General features: G+C 45.5%; 1 protein-coding gene across 4 annotated transcripts in view; it reads left to right on the top strand.

Annotated features, from left to right (window-relative positions):
• Positions 1–4,162: 4,162 nt before the first annotated feature.
• The window catches only part of JADE2 (jade family PHD finger 2), a 350,683-nt gene continuing 333,481 nt past the window's right edge, over positions 4,163–21,364 (top strand). For 3 of the 4 annotated variants that reach the window (XM_044280921.1, XM_044280922.1, XM_044280920.1), the window contains exon 1: positions 4,163–4,935. The gene's annotated coding sequence lies outside the window, so the exon portion shown is untranslated. The remainder of the gene's footprint in view (positions 4,936–21,364) is intronic. The other variant, XM_044280923.1, reaches the window with a different exon arrangement.

Raw genomic sequence — 21,364 nt, 5'->3', positions numbered from 1 at the left:
GGGGTCAGTGGAGGACACTGTTATGGGGGGGTCAGTGAATGACACACTGTTATGGGGGGGTCAGTGGATGACACAGTTATTGGGGGATCAGTGGATGACACAGTTATTGGGGGATCAGTGGATGACACACAGTTATTGGGGGATCTGTAGATGAAATAGTTATAAAGATTATATGCACTACTGTGGTGGATGCAAAGAGTAACTTCTGACTAACCTTCACACTGATGTTAAAAATGAGACAATAGCCAGTATATCCTTATATTAAGGACACCTGAGCCCGCACACCACGCCAAGGTTTCTCAAGTGGCACGGGAGGGACCTAACGCTAAACCTACCTGTACCGTATGGGTAGTACCAGGAGCCATTGGGCAAATTACAGCAGCGTAAGGTACAGCACAGCTCCCAGTTCCCTCCAGTGTGACTAACCACACATACAATGGGAGGAGGCTTATCGCGTGTTTTTTTTTTTTTCAGAACGGAAGGATCGTGGACCCATTCAAGTGAATGGGTCTGCGATCCCCATGCGCCTGCCCCAAGGATGGTGCCCGTGCATTGCGGACTGCAATTTGCGATCCACAGCACGGGCTTTACATGTTCGTGTGAACGAGCCCTTAGTCAGATGTTACTGTGTGCATCCACCACAGTAGTGCACTAAATCTTATAACTATTTATTCTATGTATTATTCTACATCCACACTTTTACCATCTGGTGTAGGATGTCTCTGTGACACTTCTGGTCAGCTGTTGGCATCCTCCATTGTATGAATTTTTTGCTGGGGATCGCAACCGCATTATCTGCTCCCCCGAAAATAAATGTGCAACTGCATTTGGGGTTGAGCATTTCCTCCCTTTTGAGACCACGTATTTTTGTCATTTAAATCAGAGATCTGTAGATGACACACTTATGGGGGGGATCTGCGGATGACACACTGTTATATATGTGGATGAGGCACTGTGATGGGGGATTTGGTTGTAACACTGCCGCTGTTCTGCCAGATTCCTATACCTTGGCAGAACTCTATACCGGAAGTGACGCTGCCACCCCGGATTTGACGCGGCCGCACAGGAATCAGCTGGAGGAGGCTGTGTGCAGCGCTGCGCAAGCGCACATCCAGTGCGCGGGAGAAGGACTTTGTGCGCGAAACCGTACACCACGCGTGCGCACTTAGGGGGTAGGTAGATTTTTCCAGTGCAAAATGTTCCATCAGACCATCCTGCCTACCCCTGAGTGCGCACACAAATCATCAGGAGCAGTTACCGCAGAGCTGAGTGCAGAATATCGAGGTCACCACATAGCAGAGCTGAGTGCGGAATATTGGGGGACACTGCAGAGCTGAGTGCTGGATATTGGGGTAGTATATGTGGCAACCTCGATATTCTGCACTCAGCTCTACGGTAAGGATGAACTGTTCCTGATGATTTGTGCGCACTCAGGGGTAGGGAGAGCTGATTAAATATTTTGTGCTGGAAAATCTATCTACCCCTAAGTGTGCACACGCGGTGTACGGTTTCACACATGCACATAAAGTCCTTCTCCCGCGGCACTGCAATTATTTTTTGCTAAATCAGTGGATGTGCGCTTGCGCAGAACACACCCTCCTCCAGCTGATTCCTATGCGGCCGCATCACTTCCGGTATAGCGTTCTTCCAACGTATAGGAATCTGGCAGAACACTGAAATGTGTGACATGGCTCTACGGATGCCTTTATTAGCAGCCCTGTTCTGCCCCCCCCCCCCCCCCCCCCCCAAGTACTGAAAATAAATAAAAGACACTGGTAATTTGGATTTAGATGTGGACCTCAGAATCTTAATCTATACTCCAATGCCCCGCCCACATTAACAGTGCAGACCACCTAAACAATGCCATCTTCATTAGTTTAAAGGGGTAGTCCGGACATATCCCCATCTTCACCCCTCTGATTACGGAGCATTTATGCTCTCCCTTGCTGAATCTCGCAGGGCAAGGGCTTGTTTGTTTACCTCTGCACACTACACTGCTGGGCAGAAGCCTCTGCCTAGCATTCCCTGACCACATGAGCACGCCGTTTGGTTGCAGACCTAGCTCATACTGGAGTCACACATAGCTCCCATAGAGGGAACGTGGAGCTTATAGACAACACACACAGGGGGAAGAGGGAGCTCACATATGGGGCACACACAACTGATACAGGGGGCACGGGGAGCCCACACATGGAGCTCACAATGGGAACTCACAGATAAGTGATCATCAGTACTTGAGGGCAGTGCAGGGCTGTTACAATGAGAGTGTGACCCCAGCAGCCCTGCACCCTCAATAGACACTGCCTCGTGTTTTTGACTGGATGGACTTACCAGCTGGAGAGGGAGCAGGGCACTTGCTTTGATAAGAGGGTCCTGGAAGCTCTGCAGTCCAGCAGCTGAGGTCAGAGTCTGGGGGTCGGATGGAGCAGAAGGCCCAGTCATCCCAGTATGGTTTGGGCCTTGCAGCCAGGAACAAGTGGGGGCAGAGCTATGTTAGCTCCGCCCACAAAGAACGTCCTGCTGCTGGTCTGTGCCATAAGGATTGTGAATAATGCTATGGATTCACTGTGCGGGATGCTTGGGGGACCCTATGTAGCATGTTAGAGAGGCACCCGGGGAGCATGTGGAGGAGAAAAATAACTCGGTTAAATGCAAAAAAAAAAAAAACAGCAGCACAACTTAGTATAAAACTGCAAGGCCGGCCCTGATTGTGGTATATGGTTTTGCTGGGATGGTATTTTGTGCTATGGTATTGCTGAGCCCGCCTACTTGCGTTTGCACGATCAGCTAGTTAGGCTAGGTCTACACGACGACATGTGTCGCGCGACAAATAGGGCACAACTACACTGCAACATTTGTCATGCGACATGCTGCGATGGTCGTAGAAAAATCCATCTCGAGAAATTTCCCTGTAGGATCTATGGCCAGTCTGCCCTTGCATTGAAGTGGATGAGGCACTCATGACAACCACAGCTCCTTTAGGGCTAGGTCTACACAATGACATTTGTCGCACAACAATTTTTATAATGATAGTCTATGGTGTCGCCATGCGACATGCTGCGACGGTTGCAGAAAAATCCATCTTGAATGGATTTTTTGCAATTGTCGTGTCATAGTATGTTGCAGTGCGACACCATAGACTATCATTATAAAAATTGTCGTGCGACAAATGTCATTGTGTAGACCTAGTCTTAAAGGGACTCATGAGTGCCTCATCCACTTCAATGCAAGGGCAGACTGGCCATAGATCCTACAGGGAAATTTCAACCCTATGCAACCATACATATAGCCTGGTAGGGTTGATGATGCTGATTAAAAGGATACCTTTCTTTTGTCTGTAGGAACCTGCGTTCTTGACAAACTTTATTAATATACAAATTAACTATTGGAGCACCAGGAAGCTTAGGCTACTTTCCCACTGCCGTTTCTGGGTCCGCCTGTGAGATCCGGCCCCAAACGGATCAGTTTAGCCCCAATGCATTCTGAATGGGTAAGGATCTGCTCAGAATGCATAAGTTTGGCTCAGTTCCGCCTCCATTCCGCTCTGGAGGTGGACACCACAACGCTGCTTGCAGTGTTTTGGTTTCCGCCTGGCGATGCGGAGCCAAACGGATCTGTCCTGACTTACAATGTAAGTCAATGGGGGCGGATCTGTTAACATTGACACAATATTGGTGCAATTGTAAACGGATCCGTCCTCAATTGACTTTCAATGTAAGTCAGGACGGATCCGTTTGACTGACACTTAGACTTTTTTTTTTACTAAGTTATGCGGACGGATCCGTACTGAACGGATACCAGCGTTTGCATTTATAGGTGCGAATCCGTCTGCACAGATACCAGATGGATCAGCACCTAACGCGGGTGTGAAAGTAGCCTTATGCGGTTTGAGCACTGCTCCAGTGATTGATTGACAGCGCTGGACCAGATGCGCATGCATGATGTTGCTACTGTACATTGTGATATCCTAATGCATGAGGTTACTACTGTACTATGGTAAAGCTTTTTTTAATGCTCCTCATTCTCTTTGGTGACAGTGGAGGCTCAGGAGAAAGACAGGTGGAGAGGGAGGCGATAATACTGCAGCCAAGCTCCTCCGCTTCAGCCGAAGCCAACCGTGCCGCCACTTCTGGGTCCAGCGATGTGACTGCGCGTGCGCAGTACCATCTTTGCTCATCTGAAAGTGGCGGCACGGTCAGCTTCACGGGAAGCAGAGGAGCCCGGCTGCAGGGAGTGTTTTTATTGTGATTTCCATAGTAATTACACAAATAATTACCATAGGGTAAAAACTGCTAGAAAACGGTGAAATCTGACATGTGAGTGCAAGGCACTGGATGTGTGACTGGAGCCTAGAGTGGCAGGTACTGTCTCAGGTAATAAGGGGGGCAGTGCCATGGCTACATGAGGCCTGGGGTCAGGGCACAGAGGTTCAGCACATGTGATTTGTGGAGCAGCAGAGATCCAAATGCGAAGTACGTCACTAGTGTTCCTGAGCATGGCTCGTGTGAGGTGATGGCAGGAGGAGGAGGGAAGGATGCTACTAGTGACTGAACTAAGTGACGGAGGGGAGCAGAAAGTGCCTGTGAGCCGAGGACAGCAGCAGGTTACACCCCCTCCCTAGCTGGAGACTGACATAGGATTGAGTGCAAAGTAAGCCCCACAGCACCCACCCCCTTTCCCAGCAGAGCAGCCTGCAACCATTCATATCAGCATACACACGCACATAGAAATATGTATATGTGGAGAATGCCCTGCACGTCGAGGAAGTGTGCCGCCATTTCATGGGAGTTACTTTGTAGCCAGTCCTGAGAGGACTCCGTGTGCAATGAGCCTCTGCTGGACTTTCTCTGCCAGGCTCATGGTCTTCCCTGTGGGATCCTCCCCTAGTCTAACCTGAGCTCGTCTCCACAGCGAGGACACCGCAGCCCTACAAAGGTAAGCGGGTGTAATGGAATGATGGTGGTAGTGGTTGCCGAGGCTGGAGGTGGGGGAATGTGCAGCAGCAGTGGCAGCATTAGGCATTGCGCATGTTGGGCAGTCATGTTTAAAGAGTAAGAGGGAGGGGACAGCTGCAAAGAGCAACTTTTGGTGAGCCTTCCATGGCGGAAGAAGTGTAGTAATGACTGCAGCACACGGGCGTCCTGCCCAGTCATCGTCCATGTCACTTCTCAGGGGGTCTAATGGAAATGTACTGGCCTCATGCTGCACGGTGAGGGAGAAGACTGTAGGGGGCGTGGCTGTTGTTTACCTTCTGAAACTCACGGCTCCCATCGGGCCGCTCTGGGGGCGTCCTCCCCACTCCGTGTAAACAGCGCCATCCACCTCACTAACAGCTCCCACATGCGTCATGTTTTAAAGGGGGACTCTGCTTCCCACTAACAAAAGTTACCTAGTTAATGCCTCACTGTTTTCAAGAGCTCTGCTTGCTGTGTTATTATTTCCTGGTCATGTGATGGCACCTGTGTGACAGTGACTTTACTCTCAGCACACTTCAGCTTCTGTATGTGTAGGGCCTGTAGAAATGGGGTGAGGTGAGCAGTGCCTTCATCTATATAGTCGTGTCATCTCTACAGAGCGCCCCCTGCTGGAGCTCCGGCTGTCGCCACCTGCATCACTGATACATCCAGGCAGGTGCTAGGACTTGATACAGTTTTCTAGCTCTTTGCAGTAATGGCCATTCTGCTGTGGAGGTTCCCTTCCGTATATCTCTTTGGTTGACGTCCTTTTCCAAAAAGACGACCTCTGTGAGGACAGTCTCCATTTTGGTGGGTCGCATATCATAGAGTAATTTGTAGGTAGCAGTTGATTTTGCTCCCTGGCTGGTACACAGCACAGTGTGCAGCCAATAGCAGCGCTCCTGGCACTCAGCAGGGCTGGAGGGGTGAGAGAAAGCAGTAGTGATTGGTGGAGGGGACGTTGCTTGATTATTGGTTGCACGTGAAGGGGAAGCTAACAGCTTATGTCACATCACAGGAGCTGCTGGGAGCTTCCATCTCGGCTCCTCGAAAGTTACTCAGTGCTGTCTTCAGTCACACTGCATATCTAGTGTGTGGTGGTACAGATGGGGTACATTGCCCATAGGTCTCAGCGTTAAAGGGGTATTCCCATCTTGTAAATTCATCCTCACCTGCTGCCAGGCTGTTCACTTCCTGGTGTCCTGCTGCTAAGGCTGGGCGGGGCTTTGGCAGTTTGAGTGACAGCTGGCCACACCTCCTTATGACATCACACCTGAGAACTGAGTTCTTGCGTGCTCGTTCATGTGGAGAGTATGACTCCTCAGTCTGGCAGCCTGCAGTGTCTGTGAGGGGAATGGTCACTCAGAGAGCCATGGGAAGTGAGCTCAGTGTACAGTAACATGTGGCTGTGATGCACAGGTTTACAAACTATAATTCCATATTCAATAAAAGAAGAAGTCCAGCTCAGTTCGGGTGCAAAAGGTGACTCTTTTATTCCAAAGGTGTGTAAAGTGACGCGTTTCAGACCTCTACAACATTTGGGTCCTTTTTCATGACAAACACAGCTGGAAATTTAAAAAAAAACGCTGGAATAAAAGAGTACCCTTTTGCACCCGAGCTGAGCTGGACTTCTTTTATTGGATTTTACACATTTCCGCATCCAGGTGCGGCGTCCGTGCACAGAGCGTATTGCTTAGCAGGTGAGAGCTGCCGTACGCTTTATTTCTTGATAATTCCATATTATACATAAGGCTACTTTCACACCTGCGTTTAGGTGCAGATCCGTCTGGTATCTGCGCAGACGGATCCGCACCTATAATGCAAACTCTGGTATCCGTTCAGAACGGATCCGTCTGCATTAGGGCTCATTCAGACGGCCGTATGCTATCCGCAAAAATGCGGATCCGTTTTTTTGCGGATTAGATGCTGACCTATTCACTTCTATGGGGCCCTTTTCTGTTCCAAGGATCCGCAAAATAAATGAAACATGTCCTATACTTGTCCGTGAAAATCAGGACATGGCCCTATTGAAGTCTATGGGTCAACAAAAATACTGAATGCTATCCGTTTTTTTGCGGATGATCCGCAAAAAAACGGATAGCATTCAGTATTTTTGAGGACAGCATACGGCCGTCTGAATGAGCCCTTACTCTGTAAAAAAAAAATCTAAGTCTAAGTGTTAGTCAAACGGATCCATCCTGACTTACATTGAAAGTCAATGAGGGACGGATCCGTTTACAATTGCACCATATTTGTGTCAGTGAAAACGGATCCAGGGGCGTAGCTATAGGGGGTGCAGAGGTAGCAGTCGCTTGTGTTGCATAAGAAGACACCAGCATTATAGAAAGTGCATGCTGGTGAAGTTAAACCTCTGGCTGGAGGGAAGGGGCTAGGTCAAGAATTTGGCATGGGGAGGGGGGTGCCGTTTCAATTTTTGCCTTGGACGGCACAAAGGTTTGTGCTTCCCTGGCCACAAAGCTATGAGGCAAGGGGGGGGCCCAAGCTGAACTCTTGCACTAGGGCCCATGAGTCTTTAGCTATGTTCCTGAACGGATCCATGCCCATTGACTTACATTGTAAGTCAGGACGGATCCGTTTGGCTCTGCATCACCTGGTGGACGCCAAAACGCTGAAGCAGCATTTTGGTATCCTCCTCCAGAGTGAAATGGAGGCGGAATGGAGCCAAACTGATGCATTCTGAACAGATCCTTATCCATTCAGAATGCATTGGGGCTAAACTGATCCGTTTTGGGCCGCTTGTGAGATCCCTGAAACGCCAGTGTGAAAGTAGCATTAGCTCAAAAGCTTGTCAGCTAGTAAATGTATAATCTGTGCTTTTGTCTCCCATAAAACATGACCAACCCCCACCCACCAGCATTGATGCAGATTTGTTTCCATTTCAGCTGTACTCCATTTGTATATAAACATTACACTATGTATGTGTATAGATGCATATACAGCTCAGCTACATGTGTCTACTCCAGTCCCCTAACATCACTTTGGCAAAATGGTTTCCTATACAGCTCTGCTACATCTGTCTGTTTATCTCTTCAACCAGCATTGTGTCAGAACAGCCGCATATTCAGCTCTGCTAGATCTGTTTCTCTCTTCCACCAGCATTGATGCTGACGCGCCACATATACAGCTCTGCTACATCTGTCTATCCCCATTAGAACTGTGGCTGAACAGCAGGTTATTCAGCCCTGCTTCATCTGATTCTCTCCTCCACCAGCATTGATGCTGACCCCCCCCCCCATATACAGCTCTGCTACATCTGTCTCATTCCTTCCCCATTAGAACTGTGGCTGAACAGCAGCATATTCAGCTCTGCTACATCTGTTTCTCTCTTCCACCAGCATTGATGCTGACCCGACACATATACATCTCTGCTACACTTGTCTATTCCCTTTCCCATTAGAACTGTGGTTGAACAGCAGCATATTCATCTCTGCTACATCCGATTCTCTCTTCCACCAGCATTGATTCTTACCTTCCACATATACAACTCTGCTACATCTGTCTATTTCCTTCCCCATTAGTACTGTGGCTGAACAGCAGCTTATTCAGCTCTGCTACATCTGATTTTCTCTTCTACCAGTATTGATGCTGACCCGCCACATATACAGTACAGACCAAAAGTTTGGACACACCTTCTCATTCAAAGAGTTTTCTTTATTTTCATGACTATGAAAATTGTAGATTGACACTGAAGGCATCAAAACTATGAATTAACACATGTGGAATTATATACATAACAAAAAAGTGTGAAACAACTGAAAATATGTCATATTCTAGGTTCTTCAAAGTAGCCACCTATTGCTTTGATTACTGCTTTGCACACTCTTGGCATTCTCTTGATGAGCTTCAAGAGGTAGTCCCCTGAAATGGTTTTCACTTCATAGGTGTGCCCTGTCAGGTTTAATAAGTGGGATTTCTTGCCTTATAAATGGGGTTGGGACCATCAGTTGCGTTGAGGAGAAGTCAGGTGGATACACAGCTGATAGTCCTACTGAATAGACTGTTAGAATTTGTATTATGGCAAGAAAAAAGCAGCTAAGTAAAGAAAAATGAGTGGCCATCATTACTTTAAGAAATGAAGGTCAGTCAGTTAGTCAGCCGAAAAATTGGGAAAACGTTGAAAGTAAGGGCTATTTGACCATGAAGGAGAGTGATGGGGTGCTGCGCCAGATGACCTGGCCTCCACAGTCACCGGACCTGAACCCAATAGAGATGGTTTGGGGTGAGCTGGACCGCAGAGTGAAGGCAAAAGGGCCAACAAGTGCTAAGCATCTCTGGGAACTCCTTCAAGACTGTTTGAAGACCATTTCAGGTGACTACCTCTTGAAGCTCATCAAGAGAATGCCAAGAGTGTGCAAAGCAGTAATCAAAGCAAAGGGTGGCTACTTTGCAGAACCTAGAATATGACATATTTTCAGTTGTTTCACACTTGTTTGTTATGTATATAATTCCACATGTGTTAATTCATAGTTTTGATGCCTTCAGTGTGAATCTACAATTTTCATAGTCATGAAAATAAAGAAAACTCTTTGAATGAGAAGGTGTGTCCAAACTTTTGGTCTGTACTGTACGTCTTTGCTATATCTGTCTATTCCCTTCCCCATTAGAACTGTGGCTTAACAGCAACATATTCAGTCCATATACATCAGTTTCTTCTACCAGCATTGATGCTGACCCACCAAATATACAGCTCTGCTACCTCTGTCTATTCCCTTCCCCATTAGAACTGTGGCTGAACAGTAGCTTATTCAGCTCTGCTACATCTGATTCTCTCTTCCACCAGCATTGATGTTGACCCGCCACATATACAGCTCTGCTACATCTGTCTATTTTCCTCCACCACCAGTCATATGGCTTTGTAAGTCTAACTTCTGTCCTGCTAGATGTCATAGATTGAAACCTACCAACTCATACTAGTAAAGTATCTTGTTACATAAGAATAGGCAGTACTGCTGTATTTTCACAAAGCGACGTAGCTCCTTATTTTAGTTATTTGAGTATTTGTGTGTTTCTATCTACTATTTACAGCAGTGCTGTATTTGCAGCTAGGTCTAGAGTCTCTAGACCACCAAATTGCTGGTGTGGGAGGTGAATAGACCAATGTAGTAGTGTAGTATATGAAGCGGTTCAGTCACATTGCAGGTGGATAACAAGAGAAGACAGATGTAGCAGAGCTACATATGAGATGGCCACCAAACTTGTGGGGGAGGGGAAGACAAACAAGTATTAGTGATATCCACAGTGCTTTTGGGGGGGGAGGGGTGGAAGACATTTATACAAATGGTATTTCCAGCCAGTCAGTCTCACTACTGATGTTAGAGTGTACTTTCTTCCATCAAGATGCATAGCTAGTACTGGAAATACAGCTGTATAGCATCTGCCATAGTAATAATTAGGGATCGATATAGATCGATATAGATTTTTTTAGGGCCGATACCGATAATTTGTGAACTTTCAGGCTGATAGCTGATAATTTATACCGATATTCTGTGAATTTTCATTTTTGAAAAAAAAAAAAATTCCTACACAAATCTGCTGAAAATTAATGTTTATTGTTAATGTGTATTTTTTATTTTTTTTTGTAAATCTTTCTTTTTCATTTATACTTAATATTTTGGTGTTTATTTTTTATTTTTTTTTACTAACTTTTAGCCCCCTTAGGGACTAGAACCCTTGTCCTATTCACCCTGATAGAGATCTATCAGGGTGAATAGGAGCTCACACTGTCCCTGCTGCTCTGTGCTTTGTGCACACAGCAGCATGGAGCTTACCATGGCATCCAGGGCTTCAATAAGCGTCCTGGCTGCCATGGTAACCGATCAGAGCCCCAGCATTACACTGCTGGGGCTCCGATCGGAGGAGCAGGGGAGAGCGGATCGTGGGGGGGGCACTGCGCCACCAATGTTTTTAATACTGGAGTGGGAGCGCACTGCGCCACCGATGCTTAATACTGGGGGGGCGCACTGCGCCACCAATGTCTAATACTGGGGTTGGGGGGGAACTGCACCACCAATGTCTAATACTGGGCTTGGGGGGACGCACTGCGCCACCAATGAAGATAAATCTCTCATTTATTCATATACAGGAGGCGGGACCTGGCTGCAGAATCACATAGCCGGCTCCCGACCTCTATGAGCAGTAGCTGCGATCCGCGGCACCTGAGGGGTTAACTACCGCAGATCGCAGCTATTGCTCATAGAGGTCGGGAGCCGGCCATGTGATTCTGCAGCCAGCTCCCACCTCCTGTATATGAATAAATGAGAGATTTCTCTTCATTGGTGGCGCAGTGGCCATAGCGCCTCCCCTTCTTGTCCCCTGTCCTTTCACTGGCGGCAGCGGCAGCAGCAGCACAGGGGGAGGAAGACACTGCTTCCTTCTCCCCTGTGCTGCTAAGGGGAACACGGAGAGCGCTGTCAGCAGCGCGATCTGTGTTCCCCATACGCTATCGGAATATCGGCAAAATAGATGCCGATACCGATAGCGGTCAAAATCCTGAATGTCGGCCGATAATATTGGTAAAACCGATAATCGGTCGATCCAGAGTAATAATTATTCTATTTGGCATAGCTTCTACTCCACCAAGAGGCGTGAACATCCTTGAACAATCAGTATTCTAATATATATATATATATATATATATATATATATATATATATATATATATATATATATATATATATATATATATATATATATATATATATATATATATATTCTAATATATATACAGGTCCTTCTAAAAAAATTAGCATATTGTGATAAAGTTCATTATTTTCTGTAATGTACTGATAAACATTAGACTTTCATATATTTTAGATTCATTACACACCAACTGAAGTAGTTCAAGCCTTTTATTGTTTTAATATTGATGATTTTGGCACACAGCTCATGAAAACCCCAAATTCCTATCTCTAAAAAATTAGCATATCATGAAAAGGTTCTCTAAATGAGCTATTAACCTAATCATCTGAATCAACTAATTAACTCTAAACACCTGCAAAAGATTCCTGAGGCTTTTAAAAACTCCCAGCCTGGTTCATTACTCAAAACCGCAATCATGGGTAAGACTGCCGACCTGACTGCTGTCCAGAAGGCCATCATTGACACCCTCAAGCAAGAGGGTAAGACACATAAATACATTTCTGAACGAATAGGCTGTTCCCAGAGTGCTGTATCAAGGCACCTCAGTGGGAAGTCTGTGGGAAGGAAAAAGTGTGGCAGAAAACGCTGCACAACGAGAAGAGGTGACCGGACCCTGAGGAAGATTGTGGAGAAGGACTGATTCCAGACCTTGGGGGACCTGCGGAAGCAGTGGACTGAGTCTGGAAGTAGAAACATCCAGAGCCACCGTGTACAGGCGTGTGCAGGAAATGGGCTACAGGTGCCGCATTCCCCAGGTCAAGCCACTTTTGAACCAGAAACAGCGGCAGAAGCGCCTGACCTGGGCTACAGAGAAGCAGCACTGGACTGTTGCTCAGTGGTCCAAAGTACTTTTTTCGGATGAAAGCAAATTTTGCATGTCATTCGGAAATCAAGGTGCCAGAGTCTGGAGGAAGACTGGGGAGAGGGAAATGCCAAAATGCCTGAAGTCCAGTGTCAAGTACCCACAGTCAGTGATGGTCTGGGGTGCCATGTCAGCTGCTGGTGTTGGTCCACTGTGTTTTATCAAGGGCAGGGTCAATGCAGCTAGCTATCAGGAGATTTTGGAGCACTTCATGCTTCCATCTGCTGAAAAGCTTTATGGAGATGAAGATTTCATTTTTCAGCACGACCTGGCACTGGACTCTTTTTATACACATTTTGGCCGTTGACTATAGTTTGGCCTGCTCTGATTGGTCATATCATGGGTACTTGTATGTTTGTGATGGATTGTGTTGGTATATATCCAAATAAGGCAGGTTGGATTATGACATCATTCTTTACTGACATTTATGACGTGTCCCCTAGCTACCCCTCAACAAATCTGATATTGTTTCTTGGGATATTACACTAAGGAACTGGTTTTGTGGGTGATAATGATCAGTTCCCGTGTGTTCCATCACAGTTGTCTGACCACCTCCATACCTGGGATACAGAAACACAACCATAGTATTGTAATTGTACACATGTATTTCTATATCTCATCGTAACCCCTTATTACTATTACCATTTCTATAAATTCTGATTTGGAATATTTGATATGGTATACATTGATGTAGTTATAGGACTCGTACATATCAACACTCCATGGCAGTATTTCCTACCTGACTTTTCTCCTGTGGCAAACACAGGAATGTCACAGGGATTTACTGAGGTGTTGGACATGCACAGCCAGACCAGTTGTATCTACGTAGGGTGAAAAGTTGGCTATTAATACGACTTTATATTAACAGTTTACTTCTATGAAGGAAATGAATCAGCAATTATACACTGTTTACGTTTGGTAACACGGTTAAATGATCAATTTATCCACAAAGTTTCTTATATTTCCTATGGCACCCCGCTCCCCCCCCCCCCCCCCCTTATCAGGGTAAGCACTCTATTGATTAGGGATGTCCGACCAGGGCACATTAGGGACAGGGGAAAAGCACGCTGACCAGGAACTTATACGGAGAATGGGAACAGAACTGGATTTGCAGTATTCAGCTGCTGCTACTCTCTGCGCTGCGCTCATTGAGCACCAGCACAGAAAACGGTTATAACTACTAGAATGCAAACATTTATGTTGAAGGGTTCACACTCCAGGACTGGGCCTTTATTCAGTCTCGTGCATTAGTGCAGGAGTGTAGCGGTCAGTCATTTATCTGCATGGCATTGTGCAGGAACTGTCACCCACCAATAATATATATGTATGTCATGGCATTTTATAGGGGTTTTCCCCTCTGACACTTTATCCCCTATGTGTTTCTGTTAGGCCTAGTTCACACTTCAGTGTTTGGTCAGTGATTTGTGAGCCAAAACCAGAAGTGGAGCCTCCACAGACATGAGGTAGACTGGAAAGATCTGCTCCTGTTCTGTGTTTAGAGTTGCACCTGGTTTTGGCTCACAAATCACTGATGAAAATCACTGACTAAACACTGAAGTGTGAACGAGGCCTTAGGGTTCAAAATGTTGGGACTAGAAATCACAAGAACAGAGGTCTGTATGTAAGAATGGAGCTCCTGCAGTCCCATTCAAGTGAATGTAGCAGTGGTCATGATGCTTACCACTGCTCGATTCTTTTGCAGCATGTCAGGTCCTCGGTTATCCACAGCGGTTATACTCCTAGTGCTGCTTGTTTCGAAATTGCAGCGGGGTGTGTCTGTATATGGCATTTGACCGCTGCAGCGAATCGCTGTCCTCGGCAGTCTAATGCTTAAGCGGGGATATTCCATATACCTGCCCGTCACTGACAGTGTGACATGCACATTGCCTTGGTCCATGGAAAGTCACTGTTGCAGCCAATACGAACACTAAGGACAGTGATTGGCTGCAGTGGTCATGTGCTCGTAAACAAGCAGGATTTGGAGCACCGGACCATCGCTGCAGAGAACAGCTCTGGAGAAAGTGGATAGAACAAGATAATTTTTTATTTTAGTGCAGAGATTGTTTGCCATTTTTATCTTAGACAACCGTAGTTTATTTTTGAGTGCGCAAAGCGGATGTGATGGATGCTGGCATATAGGAAGAATTGTGTAGGTGTATCACAACTTTTGAGTGGGATACGTGTAGCTTGAAATATTAAGCTATGTTTATTTCCCATAAAAGTAGGAGGACCGTGCTCTAGTCCTGAAGTGTTTACAGCCAAAACATATTGCAGAGTATTATGTTACTCCATTAACAATAATATTCCACCGTAACATCAATAAAAGGTCTTAGGCGGTGGTACATAAAAAGGGGAATTGCAAGTATATACAATACAGACATAACATCCAAAATTTGTATAGCTAAATCTATCCCAGGTGATGGGTACAGCAAAGTCTCATGTGTCCGATCCAGACTAAAGGATAATTGGTAAACTAACAGTTAATACAGAATTTGAAGTGTTCCTGCTGGAAAGTATACATGTTTGGGAGCAACCCCATATGCTGGCTGGAGAAAAAAGCAGATAAGGCTAGTTTCACACTAGCGTTCGTCGGTCCGCTCGTGAGCTCCGTTTGAAGGAGCTCACGAGCGGACCCGAACGCCTCCGTCCAGCCCTGATGCAGTCTGAATGGAGCGGATCCGCTCAGACTGCATCAGTCTGGCGGCGTTCAGCCTCCGCTCCGCTCGCCTCCGCACGGACAGGCGGACAGCTGAACGCTGCTTGCAGCGTTCGGGTGTCCGCCTGGCCGTGCGGAGGCGTGCGGATCCGTCCAGACTTACAATGTAAGTCAATGGAGACGGATCCGCTTGAAGATGAGCCCATATGGCTCAATCTTCAAGCGGATCCGTCCTCAATTGACTTTACATTGAAAGTCTGAACGGATCCGCTCAGGCTGCTTTCACACTTAGAATTTTTTCTAAGTTATTAATGCAGACGGATCCGTACTGAACGGAGCCTCCGTCTGCATTAATATGATCGGATCCGTTCAGAACGGATCCGATCAAACGCTAGTGTGAAAGTAGCCTAACCTGGAAGCCCTGGAGAAAAGCAATATTGCATCGCTGAAACAAGGACAGACAGAATGCGCCTGCGGGGTGGAATGCAGTTGTACTGTTGGGGTACGCCGAATAGGACAGCAAGGCAAGGGAGGACTGGAAACTGTGCCCCTATGCTGTAGGTGGGTGCCAATTGACAGAAGGAGGTACCATCATTACCATATTGCGGTTCAAAATGCCTCTCCAGCAGAGCCAAATACAATAACGTGGCACAATATACTGCCATTGTTCGTCACAAAATAATGCCCCGCAGAATGAACTACCTTGCAGCAATTGCACACTTGTCAGCAGAGGAGAGCACTGTATTTACATGCAGAGATCTTCTCCACAGTATGGGGAGGAGTGATCACTGATGCCTTCGCTCAGCCCCATACAGACTTGTTGTTTGCCGGCAGCTGAGTTCTGTTTAGACAGCACAATGTGCGGTGACAAACGATGATTTAGGTGTCCACACAAATTAGTCTATTACCTGATGAACAAGCATTTTGCGTGTCCATCAGGTAATTGGTGGCGCCTTTACACAAGCCTATTATCGCTAACAAGCATTTGTGTGATTGCTGGCTAGCGATAATCTGTCCGAACATCAGGTAGTGTAAAGGGGCCTTAGGTCTGGGAGCGTCAGATCAGTACTTAGCAGGCGGGCGGCCGTAATGTGGGGAAATTGTCCCCCGTCTAAGGTGACTGCAATATATGGGTTTATTATAAGACATTATAGCCACATTGCTTCCTGGGCAGCTTTCAGTAAGTTGAAGATGAATTACTTGGCTGACAAAACACTTACATCCAATTTCTATGTAGCAGGTATTGCTTTTAGAGCTTCTGTCATTCAAATGCTGTAGTTCAATGGGTGTCTTGACATATGCTACCTGTGTGGCATCGTTTTGTCTCCTGGCAAATATACAGTGGGAGGGATTTATCAGAACTCCGTTTTCATCAGTGATTAAGCGTTATTCAAGGAAAAAGATATGCAAATTAACCCCCTTTCCAAAAAGATAAGAAAGCTGAGCCTCTGAAGCCACTGGTGGCTATCCATTAAGTCAATGCTTGATCTTTTAAACAGGCCTTGAATCATAACTTAGCTGATAGGTAAGCCAGCACCTCATCTACAGAGAGCTGTTTGAGGTGTGATTACCCCTCATCATTGCAGAGCTGAGAGCACTAGCTTAAAGGGGTTGTGTCACTTCAGCATATCATGTAGAGAAAGCTGTTACAAGGTCCTTACTAATGTAATGTGATTATCCATATTGTCTCCTTTACTAGCTGGATTCATTTTTCCCTCACATTATACACTGCTCATTTCCATGGTTACGACCACCCTGCAATTGGGCAGTGATGGTCATGTTTGCACATTACAGGAAAAAGCACCAGCCTATGTGCGCTCCCACCGTCACGGCCCTCAGAGAGACTAGCCCTTTTTCCTATAGTGTGCAAACACAGCCACCTCTAATGGATTACAGAGTGGACATAACCATGGAAAAGAGCAGTGTATAATGTGATGGAAAAATGAATCCAGCCAACAAAGGAGGCAATATGGACAATCACAATACATTAGTAAGTGCCTTGTATTAACTTTATCTACATGATAAATGCCATTTATTGCAGTGAGACTAGCCCTTTAAAGCCCCTTGTCCTCAATATCAGATCGGCGGTCGTCCAACACCTGGGAGTCGCAGCAATTGTAGCGGCAAGCAGTGTAATGACAAGTATGGTGTCCTTATTTACGTCTGTAGGACAGCTCTGTCTAAGTGAGTACTACAGAGCAATCCCACACCTGCTCACCACTTCCATTGCTGCAGCAAGCAGGTAAAAAGAACAGTTCTCATATCAGATATAAAATTCCAGTTTCCCAGGGTACGTCCTTGGGTTGTTATAAAACAAGATGTGCCACTGGCCTTTTTTTTTCTTTCTGTTGCTTATTTCTGTGTCTGCCTTTCTAAAGCGAATGCACATGCTCATTCCCATCATCAACTGCCACCAGCTGTATCTACAGGGTGGGCCATTTATATGGATACACCTTAATAAAATGGGAATGGTTGGTGATATTAACTTCCTGTTTGTGGCACATTAGTATATGTGAGGGGGTAAACTTTTCAAGATGGGTAGTGACCATGGCGGCCATTTTGAAGTTGGCCATTTTGAATCCAACTTTTGTTTTTTCAATAGGAAGAGGGTCATGTGACACATCAAACTTATTGGGAATTTCACAAGAAAAACAATTGTGTGCTTGGTTTTAACGTAACGTTATTCTTTCATTATTTACAAGTGTCTGACCACTTATAAAATGTGTTCAATGTGCTGTCCATTGTGTTGGATTGTCAATGCAACCCTCTTCACACACTGATAACACCGCAGGAGAAATGCTAGCACAGGCTTCCAGTATCTGTAGTTTCAGGTGCTGCACAGCATATGCTGTGAAGATACAAGATGTGCAGCACCTGAAACTACGGATACTGGAAGCCTGTGCTAGCATTTCTCCTGCGGTGTTGCTATCAGTGTGGGAGAAGAGGGTTGCATTGACAATCCAACACAATGGGCAGTACATTGAACACATTTCATAAGTGGTCAGAAACTTGTAAATAACTCATGAAAGAATAAAGTTACGTTAAAACCAAAGACACCATTGTTTTTCTTGTGAAATTCCCAATAAGTTTGATGTATCACATGGCCCTCGTCCTAGTGAAAAAAACAAAATTTTGATTCAAAATTGCCGACTTCTAAATTGCTGCCATGGTCACCACCCATCTTGAAAAGTTTCCCCCCTCACATTTACTAATGTGCCACAAACAGGAAGTTAATATCACCAACCATTCCCATTTTATTAAGGTGTATCCATATAAATGGCCCATCCTGTACTTTCAGAAGCTCTAAGGCCATTTCACACATAGCACCCGCACTGAATCCTGACCCATTCATTTCAGTGGGTCTCTGTACATGAGCGTTTATTTTTTTCTTCTCGCGCATCAGTTTTGCGTGAAAAAACACAGCATGTTCTATATTCTGCATTTTTCATGCAGCCCTGGCCCCACAAGAAGTGAATGGGGCTTCAGTAAAAAATGCTTTGCCTTCGCACTTGCTTCCGTTTTTTTTACTGATGGTCGCTAAGAGATGTTTGTAAACCTTCAGGTTATTTATCACGTTAGTGAAAAACGCATTGCACTCATGCGGAAATAACTGAATGCAATCGCAGACAAAACTGACTGAGCTTGCTTGCAAAATGGTGCAAGTTTCCTTAAATGCACCCTTAACGCATCTGAAGCCAATCCGTCACACTCGTGTGAAAGAGGCCTAATAGTTTCAAGGAGAGTGCTGTAGCAGAAAGGACATGCCCCCGATAAAGGACAAACCTACTTAGCTGCCAGCTTTAAATAAATCTAAAAGAGGAATTAATTTGGGGCGCCCTGGATCCATGTTAGGTACAAGGCTGGGTCTAGCTTTGTTAGAAAAAGATTATCATGTCTGATTTTCATTTTTTACATTAATCATGAGAGAGCCATTTTAATAGTCAGACTTATGTGTGTGTGTATGTGTGTATGTGTGTGTGTGTGTATATATATATATATATATATATATATATATATATATATATATATATATATATATATATATATATATATATACATACACTCACCTAAAGAATTATTAGGAACACCATACTAATACGGTGTTGGACCCCCTCTTGCCTTCAGAACTGCCTTAATTCTACGTGGCATTGATTCAACAAGGTTCTGATAGCATTCTTTAGAAATGTTGGCCCATATTGATAGGATAGCATCTTGCAGTTGATGGAGATTTGAGGGATGCACATCCAGGGCACGAAGCTCCCGTTCCACCACATCCCAAAGATGCTCTATTGGGTTGAGATCTGGTGACTGTGGGGGCCATTTTAGTACAGTGAACTCATTGTCATGTTCAAGAAACCAATTTGAAATGATTCGAGCTTTGTGACATGGTGCATTATCCTGCTGGAAGTAGCCATCAGAGGATGGGTACATGGTGGTCATGAAGGGATGGACATGGTCAGAAACAATGCTCAGGTAGCCCGTGGCATTTAAACGATGGCCAATTAGCACTAAGGGGCCTAAAGTGTGCCCAGAAAACATCCCCCACACTATTACACCACCAGCCTGCACAGTGGTAACAAGGCATGATGGATACATGTTCTCATTCTGTTTACGCCAAATTCGGACTCTACCATTTGAATGTCTCAACAGAAATCGAGACTCATCAGACCAGGCAACATTTTTCCAGTCTTCAACAGTCCAATTTTGGTGAGCTCGTGCAAATTGTAGCCTCTTTTTCCTATTTGTAGTGGAGATGAGTGGTACCCGGTGGGGTCTTCTGCTGTTGTAGCCCATCCGCCTCAAGGTTGTGCGTGTTGTGGCTTCACAAATGCTTTGCGGCATGCCTCGGTTGTAACGAGTGGTTATTTCAGTCAACATTGCTCTTCTATCAGCTTGAATCAGTCGGCCCATTCTCCTTTGACCTCTAGCATCAACAAGGCATTTTCGCCCACAGGACTGCCGCATACTGGATGTTTTTCCCTTTTCACACCATTCTTTGTAAACCCTAGAAATGGTTGTGCGTGAAAATCCCAGTAACTGAGCAGATTGCGAAATACTCAGACCGGCCCGTCTGGCACTAACAACCATGCCACGCTCAAAATTGCTTAAATCACCTTTCTTTCCCATTCTGACATTCAGTTTGGAGTTCAGGAGATTGTCTTGACCAGGACCACAACCCTACATGCATTGAAGCAACTGCCATGTGATTGGTTGACTAGATAATCGCATTAATGAGAAATAGAACAGGTGTTCCTAATAATTCTTTAGGTGAGTGTGTGTATATATATATATATATTTTACAGGTATTTTTTGCCCCAAAAGACTTTTAAAGGGGACAATAAGAAAAAAAAAATGTCTTTATACCTTAGGTCATAGTTAATCAGTCCTCAGCTAATAGCCCCAATGTTTATAAGACCTCAGCTCAGACCCCAATATGAATGACCCCTAATCAGACCTCAGATAAGAGCCCCATGCTTCTCATGAGCCCCCAGCAGCCTCTCCATCAGCCCCCAGTGCCTCTCACCAGCCCCTAGAAGTGTCCATCAGCTTCATAAATATAAAATAAAAAAACACCTACCTCTTGGACGCCACCACTCCTCTCCTCCAGCGCAATCTGCATCCTCCTGCTGTCGTCCTGCACAGCCGTGGACCAGGAAGCGGTGCGTACAAAGCCTTCACTGTTTTTCGTTCCTCCGGTACTAATGAGGGCTTCCATAATGCAAGCGGCTCATTAGTATTCGCCCCATAAGACACAGGGGCATTTTTCCTCCACTTTTGAGAGGGGGGGAAATGTGTCTTATGGGGTGAAAAATACAGTGTGTATGTACAGTACAGACCAAAAGTTTGGACACCTTCTCATTCAATGAGTTTTCTTTATTTTCATGACTATGAAAATTGTAGATTCACACTGAAGGTATCAAAACTATGAATTAACACACGTGGAATTATATACATAACAAAAAAGTGTGAAACAAATGAAAATATGTCATATTCTAGGTTCTTTAAAGTAGCCACCTTTTGCTTTGATTACTGCTTTGCACACTCTTGGCATTCTCTTGATGAGCTTCAAGAGGTAGTCACCTGAAATGGTCTTCCAACAGTCTTGAAGGAGTTCCCAGAGATGCTTAGCAATTGTTGACCCGTTTGCCTTCACTCCAGCTCACCCCAAACCATCTTGATTGGGTTCAGGTCCGGTGACTGTGGAGACCAGGTCATCTGGCGCAGCCCCCT

The sequence above is a fragment of the Bufo gargarizans genome, chromosome 2 (genome assembly GCF_014858855.1).
Source record: "Bufo gargarizans isolate SCDJY-AF-19 chromosome 2, ASM1485885v1, whole genome shotgun sequence".
Taxonomy (NCBI): Eukaryota; Metazoa; Chordata; class Amphibia; order Anura; family Bufonidae; genus Bufo; species Bufo gargarizans.
This window is presented reverse-complemented; position numbering and strand designations above follow the sequence as displayed.